General features: G+C 36.3%; 1 protein-coding gene across 1 annotated transcript in view; it reads left to right on the top strand.

The window, feature by feature from the left end:
- Window positions 1-15,283: 15,283 nt before the first annotated feature.
- LOC111155291 (semaphorin 3C) overlaps window positions 15,284-16,559 on the top strand; it is a 175,584-nt gene continuing 174,308 nt past the window's right edge. Inside the window, exon 1 of the mRNA XM_022515431.1 lies at window positions 15,284-15,587. The gene's annotated coding sequence lies outside the window, so the exon portion shown is untranslated. The remainder of the gene's footprint in view (window positions 15,588-16,559) is intronic.

Below are 16,559 nucleotides of genomic sequence, written 5' to 3'. Positions count from 1 at the left end.
AGCAATCCAATTTTCTGACTTTATTCCAAGCAGTCTGGCAATCAGCAAATACCTCACACATCAGAGAAACTCATAGCCATGAGTCCACATAAATGGACAACCAAAGTTCACAGGAAAGTTTAGAAAAGTACAAAATATGAAAAAACCAAAGTGAACAAATAAATGACCCCAGGGAAACAATTCACAGAAGAGAATAGAACATAAAAATATATATATATAATAGGGTCATTAGACTCTGGTAAAGAATATACTGTACCCATCATATAAAAATAGGATTCTCTGACAAAAGAATAATCAGAGAACAAAACTGATCTCCTAGCAATTAATAATGTATTGCCTCCAAATAATTCATTATGAAGTTTGGAATATAAAGTCAAAGATATTTCTCAAGAACTTATAAAAGATAAAATAAATAGAAGAAGAAACGGGACAGAATATCAAACTAATAAAAATTTCTAGGAAGCATGAAGAGAGAAAATACTAGGAAGAGAATTAAAAATAGTAGACAATCCCTTTGGAGAGATAAAGTTTACAGATTAAAAGAGCTAACTGAGGAGTTAACTGTGAAAAAGATATACATTTAGAAAACTATTGTAAAATTTCAGTATGGCAAGGAAAAAGAGATTGTAAAAGACTGAACTGATTAACTACAAAGGAATAATAATCAAACTAGTATCAGACTTCTTCACATAATTGGATCCTAGAAGAATGTGGTACAATACCCTCAAAGTTGACCAGTCTTCATACTGGAACACATAGAGATAGAAAGGGAGTGGTGGACAGAAAATTCATCACTACGCAGGTTAAGGTGTGAGAGTATTACTTTCCACATAGTCTTTTTAAAGGAAGTTCCTTAAGTGTGAGTTGCAGAAAAATGAAAGTGCAAATGGACAAACTAACACAAAAAGAGGAAGATGGATGTATAGAATGTAGAAAAAAGAGAATTGAAACCTTGTGAGTCACAGATATGTACCAGAATATTTTACAATCAGCCAAGATTGAAGCAGGACAATAAAGGGTAGAGATGGGAATTATTTCATGAGGAAAAAAAGGAATTTCATAGGTTTGTTATTTTGAGAATTTTAAAGAACATAAAAGCAACAAAAAAAAAGTCACTTTAACTTCAGTAAAGATATAAATAGTGGAATGAATGAATGAATGAAACTAGATAGAAAAGAAAATGTTATCACACCATAACGTGGTTCCATGGTAAGTACTATTTAGGTGGACATGAATAAGAAACACCTCATACTGCCTGTCAGTTTTAAAAAGTAAGCTATGGATGAAGACCAGAAGCATTATTTATTGTAGAACTGAATAAAATGTAACCAACCTTAACAACATGTAAGAAAATGCTCACATGACTGAAGAGAGAAAGTTGGAGAACTGAAGAAAAGGTTGTGGGTGGGAATAACATACAGATCCTACAAAATGAGAATTCTAAGGAGGCTGGCTATTGTTGATGGCATAACGAATAAGAGTATAAGAAAATTTACAACAGAAACAAAACTAAAAATAATAATCATTACTCTTTTTTTTTAAGATCTTGTTTATTTGAGAGAGAGAGAGAAAGCAATAGAGAAAAAGGGCATGAGCAGGGGGTGGGAGGGCAAAGGGTGAAGCAGACTCCTCGCTGAGCAGGGAGCCTGATGCAGGGCTGAGATCAGGATCAGAGCTGAAGGCAGACCCTTAATGAACTGAACCACCCAGGTGCCCCAGTAATCTCACTTTACGGAGAAAGAAGATTGAGAATAAGTTAAATATTGTATGAATTCTCTGCTTCCACCTATCATTCTGTGAGGACAAAAGATCACCTCTGAAATTGATTAAGAAATATTAACATAGATTTACACGTGTTTAAAAGTAGAGAGTGGGGAAGGGGCTGGGTGGCTCAGTCAGGTGGACAAAAGACTCTTAATTTCAGCTCAGGTCATGATCTCAGGGTGGGTCATGGGATCCAGCCAAGAGCTGGCCTCTGCCCTGGGCGTGGAGCCTGCTCCGGATTCTCTTTTCCCTCTTTCTCTGTCCCTCCCCTGCTCTCCCCCTTTCTTTCTCTTAAAAAAAAAGAAAAGAAAGAGAGAGCCAGAGAAATGTCATTTCTTTTATTATAAGTCCACGTGTATTATTTGATTTTTAAAATTGGTGCTTTGGGGGGCGCCTGGGTGGCTCAATGGGTTGAGCCTCTGCCTTAGGCTCAGGTCGTGATCTCAGGACCCTGGGATTGAGCATCGGGCTCTCTTCTTAGCGGGGAGCCTGCTTCCCTCTCTTTCTCTGCCTGCCTCTCTGCCTACTTGTGATCTCTCTCTCAAATAAATAAATAAAATCTTAAAAAAAAATTGGGCTATTGTTGGTTTCTATTTTGTAATAGTTTAGATTTACAGAAAAGTGACAAAGATAGTATAGAGTTCTCATACACTTTCATTCTGTTCCTTCCAGTGTTAACATTTTACATTACCATGGTACATTTGTCAGAACTAAGAAACTGACATTGAAACATTACTATTAACTGAACTCCAGATTTTGTTTGGATTTCACCAAGTTTTTCATAAATTCCTCTTTATGTTCCAGATCTAGAATCCAAGGTCATACAATGCATTTAGTTTTCAGGCCTCCCTAGTCTTCTTTGGTCTGTAGCAGTTTCTCCGTCTTTCCTTGTTTTTCATGACCTTGACAATACTAAGGAGTACTGAACAGGTATTCTGCATAATGACTTCTAATTTTGTTTTGTCTGTTGTTTTCTTACTATTAGTCTGTGGTTATGGGTTTTGGAAAGAACAGGTGAAGTACCCTTCTCTTCACATTATTTCTGAAACATGCTATCTAAATTATATCACTCATGATGTTAATCTTAATTACTTGCTAAAGTAGTGTTTTCCGTGGTTCTCTACTGTGTAGTAACTATTTTCTCTTTTGTTGCTCTGTCCTTTGGAAGTGAGTTATTAAGTCTAGGCCACCAGCATGTGTGAGGACAGGAATGAATCTTCACCTCCTGAGGGTGTAGTGACCACCCATTCTATTTGGAATTCTTCTGGGAGGAAATATTTTTCGCTTTCAATTATTTATTCATTCAGTCATTTATATCAGCATGGCTCATGTATACTTATTTTATGCTTTCGATTATAACCTAGTACTATGTTACTTATTTTGTTGCTGAAATTGTTCCAAGTGTGGCCATTTGGAACTCTTTTAAGTGGGATTTCTTTGAAGTTTTTCTATCATTTCATTTTTGAGTATTTCCTTACTTCTTGGAAATACAAGATGATCCAGGTTCTTTTGTTGACTTATTTTTGCCCTGGTCTTAGAACCAGCCATTTCTCCTAAGTGCCCTGGTTCCTTTTTATTAGAGAATTGTATTCAGAAACCAAGGTCTAGATAATTAAGATGTGCTTGTTGTTACTGTGGTGTTATTGCTTCTAGGACTTCTCCACGTATACAGCTATTTATTATATGTGTGTATACTAATCCATGTATACATACTGTATTAAGGTTTCCAGAAAAATAGAACCAGTAGGATGTATGCATTGTAGAAAGAGATTTATTTTAAGGAATTGACTCATGTCATTTTGCAGGCTGGTAAGTACAAAATCTTCAGGATGGGCCAGTAGGGTAGGAGACCCAGAGAAGAGCCCATGTTTCAGCTCAAGTTTGAAGGACATCTGCTACAAAATTCCCTTCATGCTCAAGAGAGGTCAGTCTTTTATTTCACTTAAAATAATATCATATAGGTTTATCTATGTTATTACAAGTGACAAGATCTCATTCTTTTTATGGCTTAGTAATATTCCATTACACACACACACACACACACACACACCCCATATATATATTTATATATATATATAATATACATTATATATAGCAATATTCCATTATATATATATACACACATACACACACACACCACATATATATTTTATATATATATATATATATATATATATATATATATATATATATATACATACCACATCTTTATCCATTCATCTGTTGATGGACACCTAAATTGGTTCCATATCTTTGCTATTGTAAATAATGCTGCAATAAACATAGAGATGCATATAAAAAATAAGAGAGAGGGAGAAGGAGTCTTTTTGTTCTATTTAGGCTTTCAACTGATTGGATAAGGCCCACCCTCATTATAGAGGGTAATCTACTTTATTCAAAGGCCAGTAATTTAAATGTTAATTTTATCCAGAAACATTCTCACAGAAATATCCAGAATAATGTTTGACCAGATATCTTAGTACTGTGGTCCTGTCAAGTAAACACATAAAATTAATCACCACACATATATATCATAACTTTGTTTCCAATATAAATATATTTATATATTAAGCTAAACATGAGTTGATATTTATGTCTCTGGCTCTAATCCAGTCTCAATGTTATTTTTGCAAAAATGGGTTTTTATTTTTTACTAAATATTTAAGACATGAAACATCTTGACTTTAATTAGTAACTATGAAATTGAGAATTTTAAATTATATATAATCAGAAAATGTTTGAAACTAGTGAAGCAGGGAAATAATCAATGACTCCTAATACATGTCAGATATTTCAAACTTTTTTTTTAAAGATTTTATTTATTTATTTGACAGAGAGAGATCACAAGTAGAGAGGCAGGCAGAGAGAGGGGGGGGGGAAGCAGGCTCCCTGCTGAGTAGAGAGCCCGATGCAGGGCTCGATCCCAGGACCCTGAGATCATGACCTGAGCTGAAGGCAGAGGCTTTAACCCACTGAGCCACCCAGGCGCCCCAGATATTTCAAAATTTTTATTTGGTTTAAGCTACACAGTTATGGGAGGGAAACATCATTGGACAAGACAGGAATCTGAAGCTGAGAGAAAATAAAGAACTTGTTCAAGTTCTCATAGGATGTTAACTTACAACAAGTAATAGATTTACAGGAAAGAAAATAGCACAATGCAGACAGCAGGAGAAGAAAATTAATTAACATTAATTAAGTTCCTAGGGCTGCTGTAGAAAGTGCCACAGACTGGGTGGCTTAAAACATCAGAAGTGTATTCTCTCACAGTTCTGAGGTTAGAAATCCAAATTCAAGGTATGTGCCTTGCTCCCTTTGCGCCCTGCATGAAGGAATCCTTCCTTGTCTCTTCTAGTTTCTGGTAGTCTCAGGTATTCCTGGGCTTATGGGAGCTTAATTCCGTCTATCACCGTATTTGCAAGGCCTTCTTCTTTTAAAGATACCACTCATATTGGACTAAGGCCTACTCTAATGACTTCCTATTTTGGTTATCTGCAAGGACTATTTCTAAAAGGTCCTTTCACAGGTACAGGGGGTTAGGACTTCAACATATATTTTTGAGGAACACAGTTCAACCCGTAATTCCTCCCAAGTGATGCTGATATAATTCAGAAAGCCACTGAAATTGTAGTCAAGAGAATGTAGCCATGACCAGCTAGGAGAGCAGACATCCCAGAGGATATAGCTGTGCACGATGGTGATGACCTAAAAAGAATCAGGAGGGACAGAGATTCTGTCTTTCCTATGTTTCATTCAGATTTATTTCCTTACCTAGCTTTCATTGTTTTCAAATCTTGATTGAGGTATAGGCGTGTATATGCTAAAAATATAATTTATAAATGTTAACAGAGTTGTTCCTTGCTAAATTCCTTGGGATAATAGGATACAAACTGAACTAATACAGCTCTCTGTTAGAAATTATCAGAATGGGGAATAATGTTATTTCCCTGCACCTCCAGCTTACTTTGGAATTATATGAAGCAAAACTTTGATCCCCTATATGCTTCCATGTTTCAGCAGCAGGCATGGAGATTTTTGAATCAGAGATAAGGGTGAGTAGACAATACAAGAGGAAAGAGACAGTAGGTGTAGGTGCCAAGGTAGCTGACTGTATTTATTTGTAACATCATGTAAGGAATATTTCAGGAGAGCACCTGGGTGGCTCAGTGGGTTAAGCCTCTGCCTTCGGCTCAGGTCATGATTCCAGGGTTCTGGGGTCGAGCCCCACATTGGGCTTTCTGCTCGGCGGGGAGCCGCCTTCTCCCTCTCTCTCCGCGTACTTCTGCCTACTTGTGATTTCTATCTCTGTCAAATAAATAAATAAATAAATCTTTAAAAAATATTTCAGGAAATGCTATTATACTGTACATTATTTGGGTTAAACTATTGTACAAATTGGCAAGTTCATGAAGTATGGATTATTAATGTGATTTGATTAATCACCAGGTTGCGATGTCTGAGGAAAGTAAATTTTTTTAAAAAAGATTTTATTTATTTATTTGAGAGAGTAAGAATGAGAGAGAGCACAAAATGTTTGGGAGGAGAAGAGGGAAAAACAGACTCCCCACTGAGTGGGGAACCTGACACGGGGCTCCACCCCAGGATCCTGAGATCATGACCTAAGCTAAAGGTAGATGCTTAATCGACTGAGCCACCCAGGCGCCCCAGAAAGTAGATTTATATTTAAGTTTCTGTCTGTTTGTGATATCTTATCTTAAAAATGGTGAAACTGAGCAGTGGAGAGATTATTTCTTTCAAGTCTAAATATTTAAACTTTAAAAGCAAAGAACATTTGTTTGCCCTTCCAAATATAAGATTAAAACATGACACATTCGAAACTCCACTAAATGTTAACAGTGCATTGTTTAATGACTCATTGTTTAAAGCTTACTTTCTCCATTAAAAGTAATTTCTTGTGTTTAATTTGTAGATACTCCCACCATATTTTGGTTTGATTCAAATAGTTATCCTAAGTAAAATCTTTAAAAGACTGATAAAGAAAGAACTGAAAAAAAAAAAGAATGAAAACAACAGATGATTATGGGTTTAGAGAGTTTTAAATGAAAATGGAAGGCAAAAAGAATCAAAATGCATATTCTATATAAATATGTCATGTAACCAAAATGTACCCCAGGGGATACATAAGGTATATAAAGAACATAAATCCCATGGAGAAGCAATATACTGTGACCAAAGGCTACACACACTCAAGAGATTTAAATTAAATGGAATTCAAATAATGAAGTATTTTCTAATATTGAAGACTGTTGCTCTGTAGGAAACTTTTCACTGGTCTCTCTATACGCACATAGACAAATGACAACATTAATAAATGGATGCATTAATCTAATTTATACCTCAAAATTGAGTTATGTCTTTAGTCTGCCTATGTTGTAATAAAATTACAGTATATTTTTGTGTTTGTTCTTAAACACTGCAGATCCAGGGTCAGAATATTCCTAAAAACTTTTAATAGGACGCTTTTTCAAAATATATGCATGTGTATTGGTGTTTGAGGGGTGGGCTTTTTAAAATCAGGAAGAAGAATAGTTCACATTGAAAATAGAAGTTCTCTAGAAGAAATCTCACCTATATAGTGAATTTTCTGGAGCTACAGGTGTACAATTTTTGCCTTCTAAGTTATCAAGGAGAAAAATATCCAGTAATAGCACTTGATTCTATGGCACAGCTCAATGCTTCTCAATAAGGTTTACTTTTGTAAAATTTTCATATTTTCCATGATTATGAAGTACAAATGATTTTTTCCCATTTGATATGGATTTGCTGTAGATAAAAGCAAAGAATATACCATATATTCCTGAAATAACATGCTTATATTTACAAAAGTTTTATATTAATTTCTTTCATTGCATTTTAAAACTAAATGTTTAGTATTACAGATGATATCTATTGATGATCTCTATTATAACTCTATTTATTGATTTATTTTAGAGAGATAGAGCTCAAGCAAGGGGTTGGGGTGGCAGAGGGAGAGGGAGAGAGAGAATCTTAAGCAGGCTTCATGCCCAACCTGGAGACCGATGCAGGGCTGGATCTCTCAACCCTGAGATCATGACCTGAGCCAATATCAAGAGTCAGACACTTTGCCAACTGAGCCACCCAGGCATGCCTGTAACTATTCATTTAAATCATAGCTATTTTTTTGAAAATCAATGTATAATTTTTTTTTAACTTGAATGTATTAGGGTAACATGTTGATTGAAGGAATCTTTTGGATAAACTGAAGAATCCTTTGATAAAGCAAGTTTTTATTAGCTTGCAAGAATTAAAACAAGAATTAATAACGCCATTATTAATCCATTAGTTAATGCCAGATTTTCAATTTATGAGATTATTTCAAATGATATATACTTTAAAAATAAAAAAAGGAGATGGAAATCTACAAATTGATAGATTAAAATATGAAAATACAATTAGAAAATTGATTTTTTTTAGAAAATTGATTTCTTAAAAGATGATATTCTTGTTTGTTCAAATTAAGACCTTGATAGAAGGCTGTAATGAAACAAATCTATAATGAAACATGAGAAGAAATACATCCAATTTCTGAAAACAGGTTTTTTATTTTCTCTTTCTAATGCCAAGAAGTGCTGCTACTAGTTTCTTTTTAATCTGCTTTTATTTTTATGTTTAATGAGACAAGATTTTCAGAGAATCTTATTCTAAATTTTAAATGGAGAACTCGAAACATATTTTCCAAATTTTAAGACTTAAATGAAAAAAGAATTCAAGATTAATGCATACCACCTGTTCCTATAGTAGTTGATTATCAAGAATCAGCCAGTTCAAATATTCCCAACGTTTTTACAAACTTAAATTAAAATTCAGATATGGCCTAACGGGGAAAACACAACATAATTACCATTGAGAGTAAAGTTATGAGCCTTGGAAAATGGTTACTTAAGAAGCCTAAGAAATTTCATGTGTTTGAATGCAACACTAACAGTGACAATAAAATATTTTATTTAGGCTTTTTTTTTTTTTTTTTTAAGATTTTATTTATTTATTTGTCAGAGAGAGAGAGGGAGAGAGAGCAAGCACAGGCAGACAGAATGGCAGGCAGAGGCAGAGGGAGAAGCAGGCTCCCTGACGAGCAAGGAGCCCGATGTGGGACTCGATCCCAGGACGCTGGGATCATGACCTGAGCCGAAGGCAGCTGCTTAACCAACTGAGCCACCCAGGCGTCCCTTTATTTAGGCTTTTTAAGGTCCACAGAACATCATTGAAAGAAAAGTTTGGTTTAATTAATTGAGTGACCATTTGTCCAGCAGTCACTATGTGACAAGATTAGCTTTGCTGCTGGCTACAAAAGCTCTAAGATTCCTATGTTCTGCTCTGTAGAGTTTGGCCATCAATGAAAAAAATGTTCACACAACTGTAGTATTAAATGATATGGCAGAGGGATAAACAAATTTTGGGGAATACAGAAATAAAGGAGTAAGTGTTAACACACATTATGGTATCTAATTAACAAAGCAACCTAACAGTAATTGTTATAATTCTCATTTTGTAAATAACAGAACACTGGCAATCAAGCAATACTCCAAATCATATAGGTAGCAAGTTATGTATCAGAGATGTAAATAAAAATTTATTTGACATCAAAACTGGTAAAGTTACCAATCTACATATAACATCCAGGACTTGACTGTTTTTGCCTAGGATTGTAGAAAAGGAATGTTCTACATAGAGGATTTATTTGAGGAGAGTTTCAGTGAATAAGAAAGAATTTGCCAGGTGGGTGAAATAGGGAAAATAGCATGTGCAAAACCACAGAAGTATTAGGAGACATGATATGATCAGAGAATTGTAAGGTAAAGCATTTATTTGATACATATGAAATTTAAGTCGCCAGAGGAAGGAATGGGTAAGAGGGAGTGAGGGATTAATACCAACAAAGCAGTGAAAGGGAATGTAAGAGCCATGAAAATAAGCTGGAACTTTATCCTTCAGTAAAGAACAAAAGATTTTTCGATAACCCTTGTGACAATTAGCATAACAGGTGATTTGTGAGTTGTAATTTTAAAACCAGACTTGACCTTCCCTGATATTGATGAATCTCATGTTATTTAGGCTTGAGTCCACTGTGCAAATTTGTTTCTGGATTAGCATTTACTAAATTTACCTAAGTAACAAACTCAACATTTGAAAGGAATAAAACCAGCTTATATATCTATAAAAGTACTTAGATGGATGATGAAAGAATTTGCATGAATTTTTGTTTAATAATTGTGTGGTCCTTTACCTACCCAATTTATTATCGGTTCCCTATTCCACCTATATTCCCTAAATCCTCCTCCAGCTATATGCCAGTCTTTTCATTAATCATCAGAGTTCTGGCATTCTGATAGATACCAAGGAGGATTAGACAGTGACTTGCTCTCAAGCTGTCTAGAATTTCATGATGAAGATGGGATGTCTGCATTTATCATTCAGATCTCTGAGACTGTTACAAGTGTCCAACAATAACAGAAAACCTTCTTACCTTAGAAGAGGTAAGGGTCTCCGCTTCCCCTTCCTATTTATTGGACTATTAGATTGATGCACAAAAGCAGTGAAAAACAGGAAATATATGGACTCTGGAACAGGCAGATCTGAATTCATTGCCTCGGGGGTGGGTTTAGGAAGGGGAATGGTGCCTCAAATTTCTGAACTGGCCTTCTTGTTCGCACAATGGAGATACTTATATCTATTTTTTTAAATACTAAAAGAAGTACTCTTTGTAACATATTTAATAAATAATGCATGCTCTTTCGAGCATACTAACCCCCTCACGCTACCCCATCTGAATTTCAGTGAGCTCATTGCAATGGACACAGTCCATCAAGGAAAATTATTTCATTGAAATGTATCTTGAGAGTTGCATGTTTTAACTTATGTTTGTTAAAAAGTAAAAATTATATATCCTTCTTTAGAGTTGTTAAATATCACCTGGAATTTCAAAGCATTAAGTATAGTGACAAAAAATAAGTAAGTAAAATAAGGAGTTGATCCTTTTCAAATTTACTATACAGCTCTATCTTCTTGAAATTACTGGTTAAAAAAGACAACTGAATTTACCATATGATTTTCATCATGAGAGTGCCTCTACTAGGATGTGGAAGTTGCTGTTTACACAATTTAATTCTCTACTTTCTAGTTAACCATTTAAAGTCTGCAAAGAGTAGAAAAATGGTAAAATCTGAAGACTACATGGAAAAGGCCTTTGACCATGTTGAAGGGCTGTAGATGGGAGTCAATTAGCCGTAACTAACAGTCCTGAATTCATTACTCCAGCTGGTTATTATTTTTGAGCCTCATTACACACAGCTGACAATCAGAGGCACTTACACAGCCCTGTCCTGGGTCTCCTGTGAAAATAAAATGGAAGCGGTTTTGTACTCCCAGGTGAAGAGAGAAAGAGAGCTTTAGATATAAGAGGGCCATAAAAACAGTTTGCCTTTCTTTACAGAAATCTTACTGTGGATGCACTATATATATTCAACTAATAAACATTATCTATTAAATAACGGTGGTTTACTTTGCAACTGTAGTTGTAAGGTTCATCTTAAAGACATATGTTCCTGGGGTGCCTGGGTGGCTCAGTGGTTAAAGCCTCTGCCTTTGGCTCAGGTCATGATCTCAGGGTCCTGGGATCAAGCCCCGTGTTGGGCTCTCTGCTTGGCGGGGAGCCTGCTTCTCCCTCTCTCTCTGCCTGCCTCTCTGCCTACTTGTGATCTCTGTCTGTCAAATAAATAAAAAGAATCTTAAAAAAAAAAAAAGACATATATCCCCCCATAGAGGTTCACATGAAATGTTATAATAAAGACAAAACAGAGTTTTCATTTTACACCTGTGAGAAAAGGGTGAGTGATCGCAACACTCTTAGGACTTGGTCAGGTGAAAATACCAAAAAAGTAAAATCACTAACAGACATTTCTACTGAAATTCTTTATAATTCTATTTTTACATTTGAAATATTATAATATGTAAACATTAGAAATGATGTGCTCTTATTTTGGTTGAAATACAGCACTTCATGATGTTTGAGATGTTGAAAGGTATTTTAAAAATGCTGAAGAATTAAACTTTGAATTTTGTTAAGAGCTTATAGTTCACCTGGTTTAAAATTACAAAGGTGAAAAGAGGGAAACAATGAAAATTCTCTCTCTGGCCAGTTTTCCTCTCCAGGACTGTTTTATTTGTTTGCTTAATGCCAGTGACCCTACAGATTGAGAAGCTAGTCTAGTACCTATCAACAGAGAAAGAGATCAAGGGTCAGGGATATAAATTAGCAATGTGTTAAGAATGAAAGTAGAGATACAGTCATCTTACTATAAAATAAAGAATGATCTTAATGAAGGAAATACTAAAGCATATCAACTATGCAGAGAGTAATTGCACACACAGATTTCTAGGCCAGACCTGTTTGACCAGCTTGGTCCCAGAGCGGCTAAGGTAACTGGAGGAGAAGAAAGGCTGATGTAAACAAAGCAAATAAGCATTTGAAGTAGAGACTTTCAAAGATACAGTTAGGAATTTTAAAGTGCTAGCATCTGGAAGTTGAGAAGAGGAGGAAGATCAAGAGGAAACACTTGCTCAGGTTCATATTCAAGACCCTAAGGCGGTGAGTCAGTCATGCTTGAGTTTCTCTTTCTGTTCCCGTATTTACTATCCATGTGTGACTTTGGACAAAGTTTCAGTGTTCTCATTTGTGAGATAGTAACGTAATTAAAGAATGCTGCTCATAATACACAAAGGGCTTGGAATATGTACGGTCTATATATTTGTTTCCTGAGACAAATATTAGTTATGACAATAAGGAAACAACTTTTGATCTCGGGAGGATTGAGGTTCTCTTGTTAGATGAAGTGGATTCATATAGAGCATCTATATGATGGAGAAAAATACGAGAACGGTCTATTTTCTTTAAATTTGAAACAAGAGAATTCATAGCTGCCCAACTCGTAAGGAATAGTTGGGTACATTGCTGGAAATCGGTGCAAGAGCTTAAAGTAAATGGCTTTTTTTCAGGATCACCAAAAATATAAAATATTTAATATTAATTAAATATAAAATATTTAAAATAAGCCCACTTGAGCAAAGCAACCTCAGTGTGTAAGATGTTTCTTTAACATCTTAATAAAAATGACTCTAAGTATTTTAAGTTGGATCTTTTTCCCAAGACACCTTGATGAGGGCAAACTGTAATTAGTGGCCTCTAAATTGAATTGTGTCATTACTCCTGTGCCTCTATTTAGTGTCCTCCTTTCCCAAACTAGCTTGCTCAGTTAGCTCATATTATTTCCCTCCTATCAGGAAAGAGTCAAAAACTCATCCTGGAGAAGTGGCACTGGCCACCAAAATTTCTTATAAAGGTACTGTTGCATTAAGGTGATTTAGATTTCTAAGTAGTTTGGAGAAATGGGGGTAGAGATGAGTCTTACTAGGGGCAATTATTGCCACTCTTAAAATTTCACTTATACGGCCCAAGTTTCAGGCAAGCATGAGCATTCATTTCATCAGTGTGCTTGAATCTGCCTTGGCTAATGCCTATCAGTAATTTCATGACTTATTTTGAGGTGAGTCCAATGGTAAATGTCTCAGTATTAAGCAAATAGCATTCAGTTAAATACATTGAATAGAAGTTTATTTAGGCAAGGTAGAGGGAATCACAGTATAAGTTGCATAGACTACAACTAAATCTAAGCTATTTGTCATAGTTTCCAAAGCCTTGTGAACGTGTGTGAAACATGGATTTAATCCTTTGGATATTTGAAAATTGAGATAGTAGTAAACTTTCTTGTAAAAACACCATTTGATATGCATTTCACCTTGCCTTTCTTTAGCTTGGTTCCCTGAAACTTAAAGGTAAAATGTATAAATATATTCTACTTTATACAGATGTACAGATCAATCAGTATCTAATGGTTACACATTTCTCAATTAACAATTATATAATTTGTGTGAATGCTCACAGCAATCTTCTTTCTAATGATTTACTCTCCTCCCTCCTTAATTGATAAATGCTGACTCAGACATTAGTGCTCAATATAGAGGGTCTTGATCGGTTTCAGAATTATTTCAGAGAAATGTGCTTGGCGCTTCTTCATGTTTGCATCTGCTCTTTAAAACTGTCAGATGTTTTGTGGTTAAATTCATTATCATAAACTTAAGGAGCTGTTCACACTTACTGCACTAATCACAAAAATAGTTTAACTGTATTAAACTTTAAAAAATAGCCCATCCATTGAATTAGCAATTTCTTTCATAAACATAGACATTTGAAGATAACATTTGCCCTGGAACATAATTTAGTTTTGAAATTTGCATCCTTTTGAACTCTTAAAATTACATTTTATATCATCCCTTCATAGCTCATCTGTACAGAAAGAGTTAAAGACAGGTTTATGCCAACTGGACATAACAGGTAGTGCTTGAAAGATATGTCTTAATCACCTGTTCACTTCCTCTCACCTGATATTTAATTCAACTGGCCCACACCAGCAATGATTTTGCACTCTCAGAAGTATTTTCTGTGATTCAGTTTGTAAGAATTTAGTGATCTGCTTTATTTCATAAAGAAAATTATAAGGAACAAGATGGAGAAATCACATTCCATATTCTTTGTATAGTGACATCTGTGGGCTGTTATAGCCCACAGTGATTTATTTTTAAACAATACCTGCTCATTTTATTGGGGGGGGGTCAAAGCTCATTTGTCCTCCTGTTTAAATATCTACTCCACTGCGGTCCAGAGAAATAATTTTCACTTAAATATTAAAGTCAATTCCAGAGTGTAACAAGTTTTCCTGAAAGTAGTGTTGGAAATATATCCCTAATGTCTAGATTTGTACACTTCTATCTGTTGCCATAATTCAAACAGCCTTCTTCCACAGAATTGTGAAATAATTTCTTGTAATTATGTTTTGAGACCAGCCTGGAGGGAAGTGTTCTGAATATGAGTCAATGTGTAGAGGTCAACAGAGTTACTGCCTTCGGGATATTAAGGAAACGCAATGGAAAACACCACCCATTAAAAGGGTAAACTGCGATGAGATAGTTGGTTTATCTCTACCGGTTTTAGAAAATCTGCTGCCGGAAAAGGATAAGACTCATGCCCTTTTACAAACGCATCTCTTTGCCTTAAAAGGATGCAGTGATCCTTTTCTGGGGGGAAAAAAACCTGCTTTGCACTTTGATATTTACGGCTAAGCAAATCCTGAATGCCTTCCAAGAGCTGCCGGTAACAAAATCCTTGGAGCTCACCCTAGGAGTTGCTCACTCCACCGCGGACCGCGGAAGGAGCAGAGTTAGCGAGCTGGTCTTCCAGCCTGCAGCGCGCATTCCTGCATCTCCCGGCAGCTCGTCCTGGGGTCGGCCCCGCCCGTCGGGCGGATCGCCGCCCGCCCTCGGGGCTCCCTGCCACCCTCTCGCGGGCGTGCTCTGGGTGGGGCCTCGCGGCGGCGGAGATGCAGCGGGTGTGCTGGGAGGGTGAGGCTAGCCGGCTGGGCGGTGCGCCCCGGCAGCCCGACCCGCGCGCCGCGTCGCTGTAATCGGACACCCGAGCGCTTGCCCCCGGTACCCGGCCACTTTCCATTCACTCCAAAGTCCTTGATTGAGCGACGCGGAGTAGGGCTCCGGGTGCCACAGCACTGCGACGTTCAGGATTCCTTTACAAAGAAACTCAGAGGACCGGGAAGAAAGAATTTCACCGCTGGGACGCTCTAGAAATTAAAGTCTTCTGGGAAAAAGACTAGAGAGACACGCGGAGCCACACCGGTAGCAAATTGATTTTTACGCGCCGATCTCTTCCCATCTCGGTAAGCTGGATTCATTATTTTCGGCATTACAGATTTAGCAAAATATAACTTTTGGTTCCGTGTACCGACTTTTTTTTACACATCGGTGTGCTCAAGTCTGGACATTTTCCTAAGAGCACATGCAGTTTGTCAGGGCAGTGTTTCCCTTGCTGAGAGCCCTGCTTAAGTTGTTTCTTTAGGTTATGACACCTGCGGCGAGTTTAAAGTTGAGTATTTCATTGCCTTCTAATGCAGGGTTGCTCGAGAGGACGTAAGATTCCTTGTCCTGCATGTTATTAGTGTTGAATCCGTAGAAGTGAAAACAAGCAGCATGTCTAAGTGTCTCAGTTAAAGGGAAGTTATAATATATTGGGGGGGGGGGGGACGCACGTGTAAGACCCTTGGCTTTCCCTCACTTCTCATCTCCAGGTAGTCTTGAAATCACATTGCTATGTATACTCACTTCATTTGACTTGTCATTTCATTTCCACTATTATTCTTTGCAATTTTTAGCATATGTTACTTTTGGTGAGACATACCAGATAAAATACTAATAATAGCAATATGTAAAAATGTGTAAATATTATCCGCCTGCCTAATAAAGAGACAAAGGTTAGTCGTATTTATAGCCTTTTTTTTTTTTTAACTCTTAAGCCACAAAACCAGGGAGCAAATTACTAAGGGAAAGTTATCCCATAAAATCAATTTTCTTGTAAGTTAATTTAGGGATGACAAGGTGAAGAGGTTGTGGAAGCAGGAAGAAACTGTTTCATTTGAAAATTACCAACACAAACATCTCTAGGGTTTCCTCCATCTGTGTGGTAAAAGAGGCAAACAGTTTTTGTTTCTGTGTCTCATAACATATGTACCACCTAGGAAATCAACTGTTTAAAATGTTTAAATTGTTTAAAAAGGCATGTTTAATTTAACTGTGCTTTTTCTTCTGTGTTCATGAGGCAGTCTTTTCAATTTTTTGTGGCCTTTATTAAATAA

Source organism: Enhydra lutris, unplaced genomic scaffold, assembly GCF_002288905.1.
Source record: "Enhydra lutris kenyoni isolate GAN:26980312 unplaced genomic scaffold, ASM228890v2 scaffoldscaffold40, whole genome shotgun sequence".
NCBI lineage: Eukaryota > Metazoa > Chordata > Mammalia > Carnivora > Mustelidae > Enhydra > Enhydra lutris.
Note: the sequence above shows the minus strand (reverse complement) of the source record. Positions and strands in the feature narration are given on the sequence as shown.